Below are 17,766 nucleotides of genomic sequence, written 5' to 3'. Positions count from 1 at the left end.
GTCCCAAGCCCTTCGGGCTGCCTCTACCCAGATCCCCCCGAGTCAGCCCCACAGAGGGGATTCAGTGAGGGAGAGAATTGGTTGAAAGGTTCAGAAGGCTATGATTTGAGTCCAGCCCAGTCTCTGAGCCATTTGTGAGCCGAGTGACTTTCACTTTCTGAGCCTTGGTTTCCACGTGTGTGAAGTGGGGCTCTAGGCTTGCCCTGCGCACCTCACAGGGCGCTTCCAGGAAGGGCTAGGGTAGTTTTTGCAGAACACAGCGTTTCACAGCGGAGCTTAGGTGTGCTTATTATTGCTGCCGCTGTGATTTTTTGTATACTTCTGTCACCTGTTTCCATCCAAGTGCCAAGGCTCCTATTAGCCGGTCGTGCTCGGCTGGATTAACTTTTCATGGCAGGACATTTCCAGCACTCTGGGAGAGCTCTCCAGAAATTGAGCTTCGTGCTTCCTGTGCAGGAGGGCACTCGCTGGCTCCCATGGAACTCTGGGTCATTTGTCACTGTCAGGAAAGCTGGTCTCCCAGGGAAAGTCTTGGCACATGCCCCTCGCTTAGAGGGAAGTGAGAGCGGCAGTCTTAAAAGCTGCTGGTGAATCTAAAGGGACAGTGGGGCAGTCGGTTGGCGGGGCCAAGACCAGCCCCCCCACCCCCACCCCCGCCAGATTCCTGCTCCTTAGCTCTCCCGGCTCTCGCTGAATTGTTTCCTTGGATCTTGAGATATAAGCCTCAGAAGGCTGGTCCTTTTCTAGGATGAGACCTTGGCTGCGTGACTTAAGCTGTCAGTCAGTTTTCTCACCTGTAAGATGGGAGTGATGATAATCATGATAATGCTAGCACCTTCTTTGTAGGGTCACTATAACAGTTAATAATATAGTAAGTACTTAGAGCACTATCTAAAATAAATATTCATTTTTTAGGTTTATATGAATCAGGCCGGCCATAATGGCTGGGGAGGGGTAGCATTTCCTTGTTCCAGTTCTACGTTCTGCTCCTCCGAAAAGTCAGATTTCTCATGACAGACTCCTGTGAATCAAACACACAAGAAACTGATGTATAGCTCCAGTGACCTGGGGCTTCCATCTCTCCTCTCCCGAGCATCTGCTAGGCAGACAAACCATTAGTGTGGACAGGTCTGGGTCCTGAGCAGGGCTGAGGGCACCTTGCCAGGTCTGCCCCACTGACCCATCTGTATTTCAGGGGTTTCCTTCTGACCTCTCCCCTTCTGGGAGGCACAGTTCCCTCTTCACTGTATCTCAGATTCATCCCCTTATGTGTGTCCACTGCTGCTCCCCTGCTCCAGGTCACTGTCCTCTGCTGCCTGGCCTCCCTGCCTACTTCCCCCCAATTCGGTCTCCGTGAGGCAGCAAAGTGATCGGAAGGCAGGTCACCCTTGCTTCCACCCCCTTTCTCTGATGCAGTGCCGTAGTGAGCCCCTCAGAAGAGACGTCTACCTGAACCCGTGGATGTGACCTTATTTGGAAAAAGGATCTTTGCAGATGTAGTTAAAGTAAAGCTCTCAAGATCATCCTGGACAAGTACCTTTGTAAGAGAAGGGAAAAGAACACAGAGGGGCCAAGGCCAGGGGAGGACGGAGCGTGGAACAATGTGTCCACAAGCCCAAGAATGCCCAGGCTTGCTGGCGACACCGGAAGCTGAGAGGCAGGGAAGGTTTCTTCCCGAAGAACCTGCAGAGGGAACACAGCCCTGCCACACCTCAATTCCAAGCTTTTGGCCTCCAGACCTGTGAGAGAATACATTTCTGTTGTTTTAGGCCACCCGGTTTGTGGTACTTTGTTACCCTTCGGAGAAAATCCGGACTCCTGCCTGGGCCCGAACGACCTGGCCCCTGGCTCACTTCGACTTCACCTCCTAGTCCTCTCACCACAGCAGCCCTTTGCTGCCTCAGGACCTTTGCACCTGCCGTGCCTCCTGCCGGCACATTCTTCCCCACTCTTGGCCTATGTGGCTTCTCAGTGCTTCAGAAGGCCTGCCTTCCGAGACCACACCACCCACAGCACGGCTCCCCAGGGATTCCCGGCTGTTTCCTGCACAGCCTGACCTCCGTGTGTGTTTAAATAATTCACTTGTCCTGTATCTCCCTTGCTCCAGCACACAGTCTCCATCCAAATAAAGACCAGTTATCTGTCTGGCTGACCCGGGCTCCCAGCAGCTGGCCCAGTGCCAGCACACAGTCAGCCCACAGGGAATTTTTGCTAACAGAACAGATATAAGGCTTTCTATTAACAAGGCCATAGTAAAGTCCTGCTCATCTTGTTCTTGACCTATGGGATGACACGTTGTTTTAAAGCAATGTTTGCAGATACTGTGATCTCTCATTAGTTTTGTGTGATTGAATTAAACTCTTCGTATGCTGGGGGAGACCCCCGTGTCACCCCAATAAACCATTTGCATGAGCCTACCTCTGAGATGTGATCATTAGAACTGAAACCAGCTGCTCCTAAGAATAGTGAGTTCTCCATCCATGGAGGCATGCAAATTTTCACATTTACTAACCCATCTGATCTTCACAATTTCCAAGGACCCTGTGGAGTCTTTAGGGTCCTCCCCTCTGACCCCCCTGCTTCTTGGCCGATCCTGCTAACTCTTCTCCCTTTTCTGGGCAACCTGTTGAGCTTTTTTTCAATAAGACAAAAGTCCACCTGAGACGTCTACATGCTTCTGTCTGCTCACACATATAATTTTACAGCACGAGAGTTTATCAGTCCTGAATGTATATTTAGTGACAGGCTTGGCTAATCTTTCATCTAATTACACTCATTAACATTTAAATGTATAATCATTAATATATCTGGGCATGGCGGTCGAAATATTTTATAGAGGTCTTAATTACAGTAGACTTCCAGTCTTGCCATAAAACTCGTGTGCCCCGCCAACAAAAGGGTGGTGTCAGGTAGCCTGGGGCCCTGGCCAGGCTGGTGGCAAGAACCTGTCATTGCAGGGACTTGCCAGACTGGGACTGCAGGGTCCCAGTTTCCAGCTGCACCACGGAAGTTGGGGCTGACGGTTAGAGAGGACGAAATTTGTTCTCGTGATTTCTCACTGCTGTACCTCTGTCCACCACAGTCACATTCCTCCTAGAAGAGGGGGAATTCAGAGACACTATAACAAAGCTTAAAAAAAAAACAAACAGAATTATGGCTGCCAAGGCTTTAGGGAGTCGATAAAACAGCACCCATTTCTTCCTCTGCTAACTTAAGAAGCAGTTGCAGAGGGGCTCCCAAGAGGCAGGTCAGTGAAGATCAGAATGCGTTTCGTGGCTGCAAAAGCTGTTCTGAGAATGTGGCTCAGATCCGTGGCCACGTGGCTGGTTAACACTTTATGCCCGAAAGAGACAGATGTGTACCCCCAGACTGCACAGGTGGGCACCTGCAGGCCCTCAGCCATTCTCCCTCATGGTAACAGCTGTCTTTGTCCCTTTGAAGCTCTCTGTGGATTATAAAGCTCATCTTCAGACACATCTCAGCCTATAAGGTTGGCAGGTTTTTATTACACCCATTCCACAGAGAACACTGAGTCTCTGAGAGGTTCCGTGGTTTCCCAGAGGTATACGGCTGGTGGGAGGCAGAGAAAGATCCAAATCTTTGATGTCCTGCTAATGAGCCCCACCTGGACTATGACTCCTGTTTTCCCAGCAGCTGTCCTGGGTCTATGGGGTGACCCGGTAGGCCCCCCAGGGAGGACCGAGGCCTGAGGTTTGCAGGAGAGGGAAGGTCTCCTGAGATGGGGCCACCAGGCTCCACTCCCACAGCCAAGGTCAGCATCCACCCCGACCATGCTGCACGCACCAGGCACTGCTCACCTGGACACACTTAAAGGCAGGGCCTCAGAGCCAGAGCACCTGGGCCAAATCCTGCCGCCACCGCTTACCAGCTGGTAGTCAGCCAAACCAGTCTGCCTCGGTTTCCTGACTTGTCAGCTGTGGATCGCTGGTGGTAACTAGCTCACAGGATTGCTATAAGGGAAAATGTAGTGAGAACTTACAAGGCAGAACAATACCTGATCCCTAGAAAAACACCCAGTGAGTATTAACCACTGTTATCACTGTGATCATAATAGCATCATCACCGTGGGGCTGACGAGCCCCATGTGGACCTTCCTCACTCGAGCACGGTCTGGGCACCTTCGTGGAAGTCTCTGCCTGAATCTTCACCCCAGTGCCACATGGGAGGCGCTGCCTTTGCCTCTGCAGCAAGGAGCTGGACTTTGAATCTGAGACCACCCCACATTCATGTTCCTTCCCCAGCCCCAGGGGTGCTGCAGGACTCACAGTGAGGTGGCTGCCCCCCTTGCCCGCACCCGGACCTGCCCATCTTATGCGGTGCCTCCTGCTGGCGTGGGGGCCGCCTGCCCCCCAGGGAATCAGAGCTGATATTTACAGAGAGCTCCCCCCACACTGGACACCATTCCGAGCGTGATGCATGTGGAAAACCAGCCTGAAGAGGTAGATGCTGTTGCTAAAGCTTTTTCTTACAGTGTCACATACATGGAGAAAAGTGCAAGTTTATAGCTCATCGAAGAGTCCCAGACTGAACACACGTGTATGGCACCAGCACCAGATCCAGAAGTAGTCCATCAGCAGCTTCTGGAAATCTCTCCCATGGTCCCTCCACGGACAGCCTATCCCTGTCAGTATCCCTCCACGGACAGCCTATCCCTGACTTCTCACCACATAGATTCACTTTGCCTTCTTTGTGTGCTGTAAAGGGAGTCATGCGGCATATAGGCTCCTGTGTCTGCCTTCCTTGGCTTGTCATCCGTGTTGATCATCGTGTTGTGTGTGCTGGTTGTCATTCTCTGGTTCTCATTAGGGTGAGCCGTCCACTGTGCAGAGGGACCCTGCTGGGTGTGGCCCTTCTGCTGAAGGTTAGTCACATGGTTTCCAGTCTGGAGCTTTAACAGAGGGTGCCGTTGTGAATTTTCTAGTGCAGGTCCTCGGTGAACCCGGATGCGTGCTTGTCGGACGTGCGTTTTGGGAGGGGCTATTTTTAACTCTCTTGTACAGATGTGAAAAACCAGGATGATAGGACTTGCTCCGGGCCACACCTCTAGTGAGTGGCAAAACTGGGTTTAAACCCAGGCAGCCTGGCTCCAGGATCCACATTCTAGAGAGGTCTGCGGCCCCTCTCCTGAACGTGCCTAGGAAGAGGTGGACCATAGCTACCAGTTTCCCATCTGCATTTAGCCTTGAATAGCCCTATTGTATCTCTGTTGGAGAGAAACCAGGTGAGACCAGTTCCCAAACCACTAGACTCCCAGGGCAGCCTCTTGACAGTTCCAGAGGCCTTGATGGATCATCTTGAGAGTATGACACGAAAGCCCAGAGAGGGTGTATGAGTCCCCAAGGCCACGCAGCACCCTAGCAGCCATTCTCTGCCATGCACCTCCTCCGCCTCTCCGGGCCATAGCCTTGCCTGAGAATGACCTCACACACCAACATGAGCCATTAAAAATAGTCCTCGTGTGGGGCGTGAGGCCCATGGCCCACGCTGCTTTTCCAGAAATCAGCCCCCCGCCCTCCTGGGTCTAGGGAATGTCAGTGTTCCAGGCCCATCCTTGCCACTATTTTTAGTGGTGATTCGGAGGAAGGAGGACATTTCCTGGACTTGCCTTGGGAGGCTGGAAAACAACCACCACCCCCTCCCTGCCTCAGCCTTCCCATTTCCCGTGGCAGGAAGTGGGGGGCCTGGCTCCCTGGGCCCCACCATCGTCTGGGCTTCCAGGTGAGCTCTGAGTATTCCAAAGCTGAGGGATAGGTGGCAGCAATAGCAGGTCCCCACCCCGAGCTAGGCCCCCCCCCCCCGCACCGGCACCCTGCAGCACCTCTGATTACGCTCTGCCTGCAGGTGTCTCATGCCCTCCTGGGGGCTGGCCTCGCCCTTCCTATCTAAGGTTTTCCCATCGGGAGCCCCTGCCGTCTGAGCCTGAGACAGACTCATGAGACGGATAAAGTCCAGGCACCCCTCTTCCCATCACCACCCACCCCCAGGCACCAAGACAGCATTCCAACCGGTGGTCTTGCAGGCTCCACTCCAGCTCCCCGACAGGGTTGCCCGTTCCCTCCCAAGACCGCCCCGTCGGCGCTGTCACCCAGAATGGCAGAGCATGGCCAAGCAATCAGAGGTGCACCTGGAGCTTCTGCTCTCCTCTACTGATCACTGCAGTAGAATGAGGTAGAAACTATTATCCCCACTTTCTGCGTGAGGGGAAAGGCACAGAGAGGTTAAGGAACTTACCCAAAGTCACACAGCTAGTAAATAGTGGAGCTGGGCTTCAAAGCCAGGTTTCTGCCCACAGAGTCCCTGGTCTCACCCTGTGGAGCTGCAGGTGGGCCCACATCTCTCCCCTGTTGCATCGTCTGTAGACAGCTGCTCACATCAGTGGTCCAGCACCCACATGAGGCCCACAGCTGTGGTTGGTTATTATGATTAATTGCCCAATTGAAAAATAAAGAGATAGTGAAGGCATAAAAATTATGACAGTGTAGAGTTTGGAATTCTCCAGAAAAGTTGGAAGGTGTGGCGATGCTGGGCCGCATTCAGTCCTGGGATGGCTGCCTCCCGCTAGCCAGGTACGCATTTTAGGTTCTCAACTATGCTTACTCTGCTAGCGATGGCAGGGCCCTGTGCGTGGCTGCATGCTCCACCCTGGGAATGGTGGTCCTCTCTTGAGCCCTGAGGCTAGAGAATCCAGGAAGGGGGCAGCTTGAGATCTTTGGCGCCTTCCTCACCCTATTCAAGCCCCCAAGTCACATATCCCCCCACTTTCTTCATCTGTGTGGGTCATGCCTTATCCTGGCTACTGGAAATATGGTCAGATGGGGCCCAGGCTCTGCCTTCAAGACACTTCTGGAAGGCTGGGCAGCCCTGAGCCGGTGGTCTGGTGCAGGTTCCCGAAGGGCCGAGCAGAGGCAGCGGGGCACCAGGCTTCCATACCACAAATAGAGGTGTGGGCTGTGGGCTTTGGAAACCCAGGAAGAAGCTTCATCGAATTCTGACAAGGAGAGGAGGCCGGGAAGCCCTCACAGAGAGGCGGGCACGCTTAAGGGACTGTTCTCCTCAACACACCCAGCACACGTAGTGTTAGGGGGTGGGGAGCTCCCAGAAGAATGGACAGAGAACTGGGTGAGGAGGGGGTCCAGGGACAGCTTCGCTGAGAAAGTGACATTTGAGGAAGGACCTGGGAGGGGTGGGCCACGTGAGCAGGAGGACGTTCCAGGCAGATTCTGAGGAAGGAGCGTATCTGCATGAACCAGGAGGAGCAAGGAGCCAGGTGGCAGCAGTGGGATGCGGTTGGGAGGAAGTCAGAGACCCATGGGGGCGGGGATGACAGACACGGGGCTCTGATAGACCATTCCAGGGATTCTGTGCTCACCCTCGAGATGGGAGCCAGGGGAGAGGAGCAGGACAGTCACGATCTGACTTGCATCGGAAGGGGACCACTCCCTGCTGAGCTGGCAGAGACCGAAGGGTTGTGAGGCCGTCAGGAAGCACGGGGTGGTGGCGACACAGACCGGGGTGGTGACTGAGGAGTGGCAAGAAGTGGCCAGATTCTGGTCACGTGTTGAAGATAGAGCTGACGTGACGTGTTGTGGGGTATGAGAGAAGTGGAGTTAAGGAAGATTCTGGAGTTTGGGGCCAGAGGAACTGGAAGGCTAAGGTCACCATGAATTGGGTTTGAGGAGACCAGGTGGAGCAGGCTGTGGGGGGCCGGCTGGATCTCCCTCTCAGATCTGCTGAGTTGGAGGTGCTGTTAGACCACCGGCGGAGGTGTGGGGAGGCTCTGGGGGCTCTGAGCAGGGTGCGGGGCCGAGGGCCAGGCTGGAGACGGCCCGCTGGGAGGCACAGCACAGGGCTGGAGCTAGAGCTGGGAGGCTGGACGGGCCACCAGGAAACAGGGCAAAAGAAGGACAGATTTCTCATGCCTAGAGGCCCACCCCTCGGAGAGATCAGCAGAGACCCAGACAGAGCAGCCAGAGACGTGAGAAGAAACCAGGAGAAGGGGGCTGGCAGGGCACCCAAAGGCGTCACCTGTGCCGATAGAGCACAACAGATGGGGCTGTGGGGTTCACAGCACAGAGGTTACAGTGACCTTGAGATGAGCAAGTGGGGGACAAGTCCAGCTGGTCCCAGGGAAGGTGGGAGGAGAGAAATGAGGCATGAGGTTGCACAACCCTTCTAGGAGTTTTTGCCCCAAAAAGAAAAAGATGGAATGAGAGCTGGAGAGCAACATGGGGTCAATGGCAGGTTTTCTGTGAAAGATGTGAGACAGAATTGCATGTTTGCATGACACTGGGAAAAATCCAGTGGAAGGCACGGGCCAGCTGCAGGGAATGTAGATAGTCAGAGCAGGCTCTTGTCATAAAAGGGTGGCTTCAGTGTCCCACACCTCCTGGCCTATCCAAGCCTGGCGGCCTCAACAGGCCACCCAGCGTTGGGGACAGGAAGCCAAGCAGGAGAGTTGGTGGCCTCTGTGAGGTGAAGGGAAGGCGCAGTTATGGCTGGGCTAAAATCGGGGGAACCCCATAGGAGAAGCAGGTCCCCTCGCTCCTGGACGCTGGGTCTTGCCTATGCTGGAAGCACGGTGTCGGGGACCCATCCCCAGCTCTGATACTCCTGGTACCCTGGGCCGCCGAAGCCGTGGTCCGCTTGAATCTCCTTGTACCCTGCCTGGGGTGTGGCTGGAGCAACATGAAGTGGCTGTGGGCACAGAGCACAGAGCCCAAGGCAGATTGGCAAGAGCCATGGCCTTGCCATTGCAATCAGCTCTGAGAGCACCACAGCTCAGCGGGCCTGTCAGGAGGCACGAGGGAAATTAGCCTGTTCTGTCAAACCCAGGGAGGGCAAGGGGAGGCATGCAAAGGAAAGCAGAATTATCTCTGCCCCCAGGCTGCAGGAAATATTGGACGCTGCTCAGTAATGGCCATGGAGCAGGTCCCCACGGTCCCCTGGCATGTCCACTGTTTTGTCACTCAAGAGTCAGTCGGTTGGTATTTACTGAGCACTTACTATGTGCCAGGCCCTATCTTAATGCTGGGGACACAATGGTGAACAAGGCAGGCCAGGTCCCTGCCCCCAAGGATCTTCTGTTGCTAGTCAGGGCTGGACATAAATATCTGTAAGTAGACCTGGAAGCCCTTCATTTATCTTGGACCAAACTGAGGGAATATTGTGCTCTCTCACCTTTGAGCGTGCAAATAGGAGTCTGTTTGCCACTGTTTCAGATGTGAACAGACTGGTTTCCCACCAGTTGAGAGAACAGCTTCTCTCTTTTGGTTAAATGGAGTTGACCTTGATTCCATGGAGTGCACTGGTATTGGTGCAGCACTGACCCAGACAAGGCTCGCCCAGCCATTCTCAAACATGCCAGCTCTGATCAATCCCATGCGAGGCAGAGCAAATCTGTCTTTCCCTCCCTCCCTGCCGTGGCAGACATCTCTAATCAACCCAGGTTCCTGCAGAGCATGGTTGATTAGTCATGTCTGCATGGTCATAGTATTGGAAATTGAGACTCTGTATTCAGATGTATCCAGATACTCACTTGTCCTACTCCAGACAGGAGGCTGCAAAGGTCGCGCTGCCAAACTCTTTCTAGGCTACACTTGGACAGAGAAGCTGTGGTGATTCTGGAAAGATCATGGACCTGAATATCAAAGTCCTGGAGTCCAGTGCCAATGCTACCACTCATTGGCTGAGTTGGCCAATCAATCCGCTTCACCTAGTGGTGAGAAGAAAATGGAAGTTTCTGTTCATGAGAAACAGAGTTGCTCCAGGTCAGAGCTCAGGTCACACAGCCAAGGGCATGTCTGACCAGGCCTGGCTCAGCAGATGCAGTTTGGTCAGACCATACACTTACCCAAGTGCCACCTGACAGTGTAAGAGCCTGCTTCTCCTCTGTACCTGTTCTGAACTCACCTTGCTCAGCTTTCAAACAGGAAGAACCAAAATAAACCTGGCTGTGCCTGTCCCGGGGCCATAGGTCCGTGGGCCCTTTACCTGCTTCCCTGCCCTACGCCTCTTCCCTGGACCCTTTTCCCAGAATTCAGCCTGTTGGGCAAGTCAACCAGTGTTTTCTGAGGCCTCCTGGGGCCTGGGAGCCACGGGGAGCTGGAAGACAGGAGGAGATGCTAACATTTAATGAGCACCTGCTGTATTCAGGTGCTGGGTCATGTCACATAGAACCCTCAGCTTAACAGCGAAGAGAGCGCCCAGAGAAGTTACCTGCAGGGCCGGACTGGAATCGGGGCTCTGCTCTATGAGTCTGAAGCTGTGTCTTTTTTTTTCTTTCCTTTTTTTTTTTTTTTTTATTTTGGAGGGAGAGTGCAGGGTGGGCAGGTGGGTGGGCGAGAGGGCAGAAGGAGAGAGAGAAAATCCTAAGGGGCACCTGGGTGGCTCAGTCGTTAAGCATCTGCCTTCGGCTCAGGTCATGATCCCAGGGTCCTGGGATCGAGCCCCGCATCAGGGTCCCTGCTTGGCAGGAAGCCTGCTTCTCCCTCTCCCACTCCCCCTGCTTGTGTTCCCTCTCTCGCTGTGTCTGTCTGTCAAATAAATAAATCTTAAAAAAAAGAAAAAAGAAAATCCCAAGCAGGCTCCATGCCCAGCACAGAGCCCGACGTGGGGCTCAGTCTCACAACTCTGAGATCATGACCTGAGCCCAAATCAAGAGTCAGACGCTTAACCAACTGCACCACCCAGGCGCGCCCTGAAGCTGTGTCTTTCCGGGGTTCTCTTCTCTGCGTAGGCTCATGGCCCGCACCTGACAGTTCACCCCGGATACAGCAGACCGTCTTTCCGTAACGGGCAGGAGTGAGTGCATTTCCGGTCTTCATTCTAGAAATGAAGAAACTGAGGCTTAATTAAAGTGTGATAGGCAGACTCCAAAGCGGCGCTTTTCACACAGCCATGTTGGCCCAAGAATCAGGAGACCTGGGCCACTCCCTGTGTGATACTGGGCCTCCGCTTCCCCTCTGTAAAGGGAAGTTGAGCTGAAAGAGCTCTTTATTTTTCCTTTTTGAAATTTTTAATTATTTTTGTAATCTGTGCGTAGTTGACGTCACATTAGTTTCAGGTGTGCGAAATAGTGATTCAAAACTCGCATTATGCTGTGCACGCCACACAGCTCCCGTCTGTCACCACACGACACTGTTACCATACCAGGGACTACCTTCCCTAGGCTGTAGCTTTTATTCCCGCGTCCTGTTTGGAAGAGCATTTTGGTGGGTGTTTCTTCAGAGTGGTTTGCTATGCCCTTCTGGCTCCTGTCTGCCCACCCCCTCCTTTCCTAGAGACTTGGACGCAGAAGGCTCAGTGGGCGGGGAATGTTGCATGGGAAAGAAAGAGGGCCCCCTGCTGGCGGCGGCTGGGATCGTCCTACGTGGGCGAAGGTCTGCCTGACCCTGCCCACCACCACCCCTCCCCTCCTCAGAGCCCCGTTTGTCGGGAGGGGTTCGCCCGAGTAGGCATTTTCATAAGGTCTCCTGGTTTGGGACCATCCAGAGCCAGGCCTGCAATCTCCTGAGGTCAGACTAATGGGAAGTCTGACCGTGTGGAATGAGACCATGTCTTGGGCGGGCTGAGGATCCTACCAGCCTCGGGGGGTGGCTGGGGGAGGATTCCTTAAGAGCTGCCGACTTGCACGCACGCGCGCATGCACACCCACTCACACCCACCCTCCTTCCAGCAACCACCGAGTAGTCATGGGGTGCACGCAAGAACATCAGGCTGCTTTAATGGAAACCTCCGAAGGCCCCCTTGGGACTGTTAGCTGCAGAAACAGCGCCGAGTAGCAGGAGTAACTGGTGTGGATTTTTGGATCATCCAGTGGTTTTGTGGATCCGTGCAGGTTCTGCTGTTAACAGCGACATGCTTTCATAATAGGGTGGGGAAGGAGTGTGAGGGGTTCACGTTCAGATGTCAGGGATGCAAGTCCAGGGTCCGATCCTTGAGCCGTGAGGGCGCTGGTGAGGAAGTTAACCATTTGAACCTCAATTTCCTTCTCCATAAGGCAGGTGCCCCTCCCCCCCACCCAACACACACACCCGCACGACGTCCCGAGGAACAGATGAGGCCAACGGGACTTTAGGAGGTTGGTTGGGGATGGGTGAATTTGAAGGCCGCAGAGCAGCAGAGTGGGAGGGAGGGTGGGTCAGCGCTGGGGCCAGATGGGCCCTGCCGCCCGCTACCTGACCAGGTTCCTCAGTCTCCCTGGGTGCCTCCCGCCTCATTCTATAACGCGGAACGACTTCATACAGTGGTTGTAACAGTTGAGTGACAAAAACGCGTAAGGACCTTAGAGCAGTGCCCGGCACATGGGAATCGTTTTAACATCTAGGAAATCGAGGCTTGGGGCAGGCTAGTGACTTGCTCAAGGGCTCAGAGCCAGGGACAGAACCCAGATCCTCGGACTCCACACTGATGCCCATCCTGCCTCACTGTGTGGCGTTGGTCAAGGCCGTGGACATATCTGTTGGGGGAGGGGGTCAGTGGTTGAGGTGATGATGTCTCCTAGACCCTCTGAAGCCGGAGGAAGCTCACAGAGTCCAGCACACTCGTGCTGGCGGCGTGAGCTGAGGCTCAGAGAGGGGAAGGCTGGGAGCCTGGTCCCTCACTCCCCAGCGAGGTTCTCGGCACGCACTGCCTTGGTGTGTGGGTTAGCAGAAATCCCCTCCTGCTCAAACGTGCCCTAGAAAATCCCTTACCCTCTAGGCACCGTGGCCCCCAGAGGCTCAAAAGCCAAGAATTAGCCTGTCTGGTTCCCTCGCACGCGGGCTGAGGGCTCCCTTCGTCGGGGCGTTGCAGCTGAGGGTCTGCTCTACTCACGGCGGGAGTGAAGGGGAACTGCAGAGACCCTTTTGCTCTCTGGTCCTGTCCTCCCAGATGCGCATTTGCAACCTAAACTGGGGCTGATGCTGCTCCCCCCGCCCCCTGCCCCACGTCTGTGAGGGGCTGCAGCACTCTAGGCCAGGAAAGGAGGAAGGGGTCTGCTTCGGAAAGGGCCACTGCAAAAGCTTGAGAAGAGTGACCTCCCCAGAGAAGCTCCCATCTTCATGGGGCCACAGTGGGGCCCCTGATCACACCCCCCGTGTGTCACGCATGCATGTGGCCTCCTGTGACTTAGAAAAATCAGTCCCTCCCTGCACGCCCTCCTTCCCCCGCCCTGAGTCCCCACATTCCCAGGAGCTGAGGTGATCCCACAGGGCCTGCTGGGCATGACATCACCCGTCACCATGGTAGTGGTCCCGGCGGCCCGGCTGCTGGAATGGGACACGCCTGGGTGAAGCTGGATGACTGAGAAGGTGAACGGAGCTGGGAGCTTTGGGCCGAGTCAGGAGGCTGGTGAGAGAGAGGGAGGTTCATGCCCCACGGACCTTGTCTTGCATTAGCAGCATTTGGAGAACGTGAGGATAGGGTTTTGAAGGAGAGCTAAAAGCCGACGTGTGGCAAAGGGAAAGAGGAGGCACCCCACTGCATATTTTTCATAGCTGCGTAAATTAGTAGTTTAAATTATTTCTTGGGGGCCCGTCGTGCTGATCTCCTTGTTAGAGTTATAATTCCAGTGCCTCCCTTCAGGGAGTCCCCTGTCTGATGACCCAGCATCTGGAGACTTGGGGGCAGTCAGGCTTGATTGGGACACACACTCACACTTTCCCAACTCAAGCCAGTGCAGGGGCCCCCAGGTGCCTGCTCCCAGGTCCTGCTTCTCCGTGAAGTTTTCCTGATGGGTTATGGACATGTGCACTTCTGAAAAGCTGTGGCAGATCCCACAGCAGCTTCTTTGTTTACGCTGTGGCTCCCGAAGTGTCTTATCTTCATTTTTAGGGGATCTTCACTTGGCATTCATTCCCAGAGATTCAGCTTTCATGTTTTTTCCGGTCCTCAGCCTGGTGGGGTCCAGCCCAGAATTTGTAGAGCAGGGATTCCCAAGGAGAGCTCATGTGAAGGAACCATGGAGCAGAGCCCTTCGTGGTGGGGGTGATAGCACTTCTCACAGCCTGCCTTGATGTTTCCATTAGGAATGTGTTGGGGTGCACAAAATGGGAAATCTCACAAACAGCGGGGTTTATTTTTCTCCTGTTATAAGAAATCCTGGCCCAAATGGTGCCATCAGGGGTCCAGCCTCTTCTGTCTTTCTGCTCCCATTCTCAGTTTGTGTCTTCGTTCTTGTGTTCACAAAATGGCTGCCGTGCCTCGGGATGTCGCATCTGTGTTCCTAGCAGGAAGAGGGAAGGGCAAAAGGGAAGAGTTAGTGCCAGCGTACTATACTATGACTATAAAGAAAACAGGGGAGAGGCACCTGGGTGGCTCAGTCGGTTAAGGTCCGACTCTTTATTTCTTTCGGTTCAGGTCATGATCACAGGGTCATGAGATCAAGCCCCGCATTGGGTTCCACGCTGGATGGACATGGAGCCTGCTTGGGATTCTGTCTCTCACTCTGCCCCTCCCCCTCACTCCCCCACCCCTACCCCTCGAGCAGTCTCTCTCTCAAAAAAAAAAAAAAAAAAAAAAAGAGGGGCACCTGGGTGGCTCAGATGGTTGGGTGTCTGCCTTCGGCTCAGGTCATGATCTCCAGGTTCTGGGATCGAGCCCCATATCGGGCTCCTTGCTCGGCGGGGAGCCTGCCTCTCCCCCTGCGTGTGCTCGCTCTGTCTCTCTCAATCTTTCAAATGAATAAATAAAATCTTTTTAAAAAATTTAAAAAAAAAAGACAACGAAGGATTTGCCATAGACACCTGTGTACATCTTAGTGGCCAAAATTAGACACGTGCCCCCTCTAGCTGCAGGGGAGCTTGGGATGTTGCGTGTTTTAGCTGGGCACAAACAAAATTGGGGTTCTCTTGGTAAGGAGCAGGGTGGAGGAGTCTAGTGTCATCCACGTGTGTAGGGGTTTGTCTTCTCCCTCACACTGTCGACCACCCAAGAGGTAGGGACCATGTCTCGTTCATCCTTTCCCCCCGACAGCAGCAGGCATGGAGACTGGCACACAGAAGGGGCTTAGTCAGCAGTTCGGGGGGGGCTCTCCGTTTCCTCTTAGGGAGGAGCTACTAATCTGAAGGCAGAAGACCACCCCTTGCCCTCAGGAGCCCCCAGTCAGATGGGGGCGGTGTAGCCCCCTGCCCCACCACTGAGGCCACCGACACACACAGACACACGCATACTCACCCCTCTGCTGAAGGACAGAACGGGGGTCCATGCAGCTGCACGTGCAGATGGTGCAGGATGGGCCAGTGAGGGATCCGTGGCAAGAGGCCGCCATGTCACCCCTCTCCAAGGCCGTGTGGCAAACGTGAAGAGAGGCCCGGCAGTGCTGTGGAGGAAAGGGGCGGCATTCCTTCCCGGAGCCTCCAGTTGCCAAGAGCAAAGTCTAGAATTTTGTGTTTGTCCAGACAAGGCTAATGAAGGAGGCAAATCCAGAGCCTAAGGGGGATTAATTTCCAACCAAAAGGCAGAGGCGTGGCTTTCCCTGCCAGCTGAAGGGCAGAGGCATGCTCCCCAGGAGGATCCATGACACCTGCTCAGCAGCAGCTGCTCCCCTGGGGTGGAGGTCCCACCCGAGGCTCCCCTGGGAGCCACAGTGATGACTTGGCTCAGGTCAGCTGCCCCCTAGGAACCACCACCACCCACCCACCCCCCCACCGCCCTGCAACAGTCTGAAACCCGCCTGAGTCAGGTGCCAGGTCAAACCGCGTTCTGCCATTTATTGGCCGTGTGGCCTCAGGTTCCTCCCCCATAAAATGGGATGTTCAAAATACCCACCCACCCACCTCTGTCACCGAGTGCGGCTAGGATCCAGGATCTAATGACAATGCAAATGGAAACTGCCGAGTTCTCTTGGCAGCCGGCGCCTGGGCTCTCCTGTAAGATTCCTTCTGACCCACTTACGTCTTTACATGTTGGGTTTTCTTAAAGTGAAGCTCACCGGGAACACAGTCGCACCATGTTAGGGTACAGGGCCCAAAACTGGCCCAGCTCTGCCTGCCTCCCACCTGTCCCCGGGATCACTCCCTGCTTGACAGGAGGACAACACATGAGCTCTCTCTCCGTGCCCTCCACTGTCCCTGTCCCGTGGAGTCGCAGCCCCCCGGCCTGGAGTTCCGGCCCTGCTGAGCTTACCTGCTGCTCCTCCACGCTGCCATGAGGAGGACACAGGATGTGTCCAGCCGCAGGAAGGGCACGTTGAAAGCTGGAACGTAAAGGGCTGCCCAAGACCCAGGGTCCCCACTGCATAGGTCGCCCCGTGGCCCCAGTTGACCTACCTCTACCCTGTTCTCCCCAGGTTGCAGGGAGGGGGAAGGCAGAGGGCAGGAGAATGAAGGAGGTCCCCTCGGGGCCAGAAGGACATCAGCTTCGGTCAGACACCAGGCCGGGAGCCCAGGGTCCTCGGTCCTTAGGTCACGCCTGGTGGCTCCAGCTCTCCTCTTGGCAGCCTGAGTTTGCAGGGTTGGATGTCCAGGACAAGATGGGGTGGCACAGCCATCGCCCGTCCCGTATCACTGCCCTCAGCTCGCCACGGGGCCAGGACCCCATTTGGACATTTCACTGTAAGGGCGGCATAATGTAGGGTCAGCTGTGTGGGCTTTGGGGTCAGACCCGGCTGTGTGACTTCGGGAAAATGACCTAACTACTCTGTGCCTTCTCACACTAAAGGCTTCCTCAGTGTTCTCTCCAGGGAGGAAACAGAGTTCTGGAGCCTCTGGGGAAAGGCAGTGAAACCCACCCTGCAGCCAGGGCCTGCCCTGAGCTCAGCAGCTCCAATTGCCAAAGAGCCAGTGGAGAGAGGGCACAAGGAGAGTCTGCAGGGAGCCAGGCAGCTGCTTGGGACTCGTGGCCCTTTGTGTGTGTGTGTGTGTGTGTGTGTGTGTGTGTGTGTGTGTGTGTGTGTGTGTGTGTGTGTGTGTATGTGTGACAGAGTGAGAGAGAGAACGCTTTATTAAGATAGAATTCACATGTTATAAATTCACCCATTTACAATGTACAATTCAGTGGTTTTTAGTATATTCACAGATCGTTACATCCACCACCACAGTCAGTATTAGGACATTTTCATCACATCAGAAGGAAACCCCATGCCCTCCAGCCACCACCCCTCCATCCACGCATCCCCGCCAGCTACCACCCCCAGCCCTCGGCCACCACGAGTCTGCTTCCTGTCTCCACAGACTTCCTTACTGTGGACGGTTCATAAAGTCTGCGGAATCACACCATACATGACTGGCTCCTTTCTTGTAGCATGATGTCATCCATGGTGTAGCATAACGCAGTACTTCTTTTTATTGCCAAATAATGTTCCCTCGTATGGATATACCACATTGTGTTTTTAATTCATTCATCAGTTGATGGACATTTGGGCGATTTTTCACCTTTTAGCTTCTGTGACCCATGTTGCTGTACACGTTTGTGTCTGTGTGTTTGTGTGGACATATGTTTTCATTTCCACTGGGTGTGTGCCAGGGCGGTGATTGCTGGATCACAAGGTAACTTGATACTGAATCACTTGGGGAACTCTCAGGCTCTCTTCCAACATTCCATCCATCCCCACTGTGTGATGTGTCTGTGCCAACACTTGAGTCTATCTTATTTATTTTGGCCGCTCTAGTGAGTGTGAAGTGGTATCTTGTTGGGGTTTTGATTTGCATTTCCCCTGTTGACGAATGATGTCAAGCTCCTTTTCGTGTACTCATTGATCATTTCTTGGAGAAATGTCTATTCAGATGGTTTGCCTATTTTTTACTTGGGTTGCCTTTTTATTATTGG

The 17,766-nt window shown here is 54.3% G+C and overlaps 1 protein-coding gene across 2 annotated transcripts in view; it reads left to right on the top strand.

Annotated features, from left to right (window-relative positions):
• The window catches only part of KAZN (kazrin, periplakin interacting protein), a 1,069,448-nt gene that overhangs the window by 994,805 nt on the left and 56,877 nt on the right, over positions 1 to 17,766 (top strand). The window lies entirely within an intron of this gene.

This window comes from Eumetopias jubatus, unplaced genomic scaffold (genome assembly GCF_037043125.1).
Source record: "Eumetopias jubatus isolate StellerSeaLion01/CBP00866 unplaced genomic scaffold, mEumJub1_p1.0 scaffold_4, whole genome shotgun sequence".
Classification (NCBI taxonomy): domain Eukaryota; kingdom Metazoa; phylum Chordata; class Mammalia; order Carnivora; family Otariidae; genus Eumetopias; species Eumetopias jubatus.
This window is presented reverse-complemented; position numbering and strand designations above follow the sequence as displayed.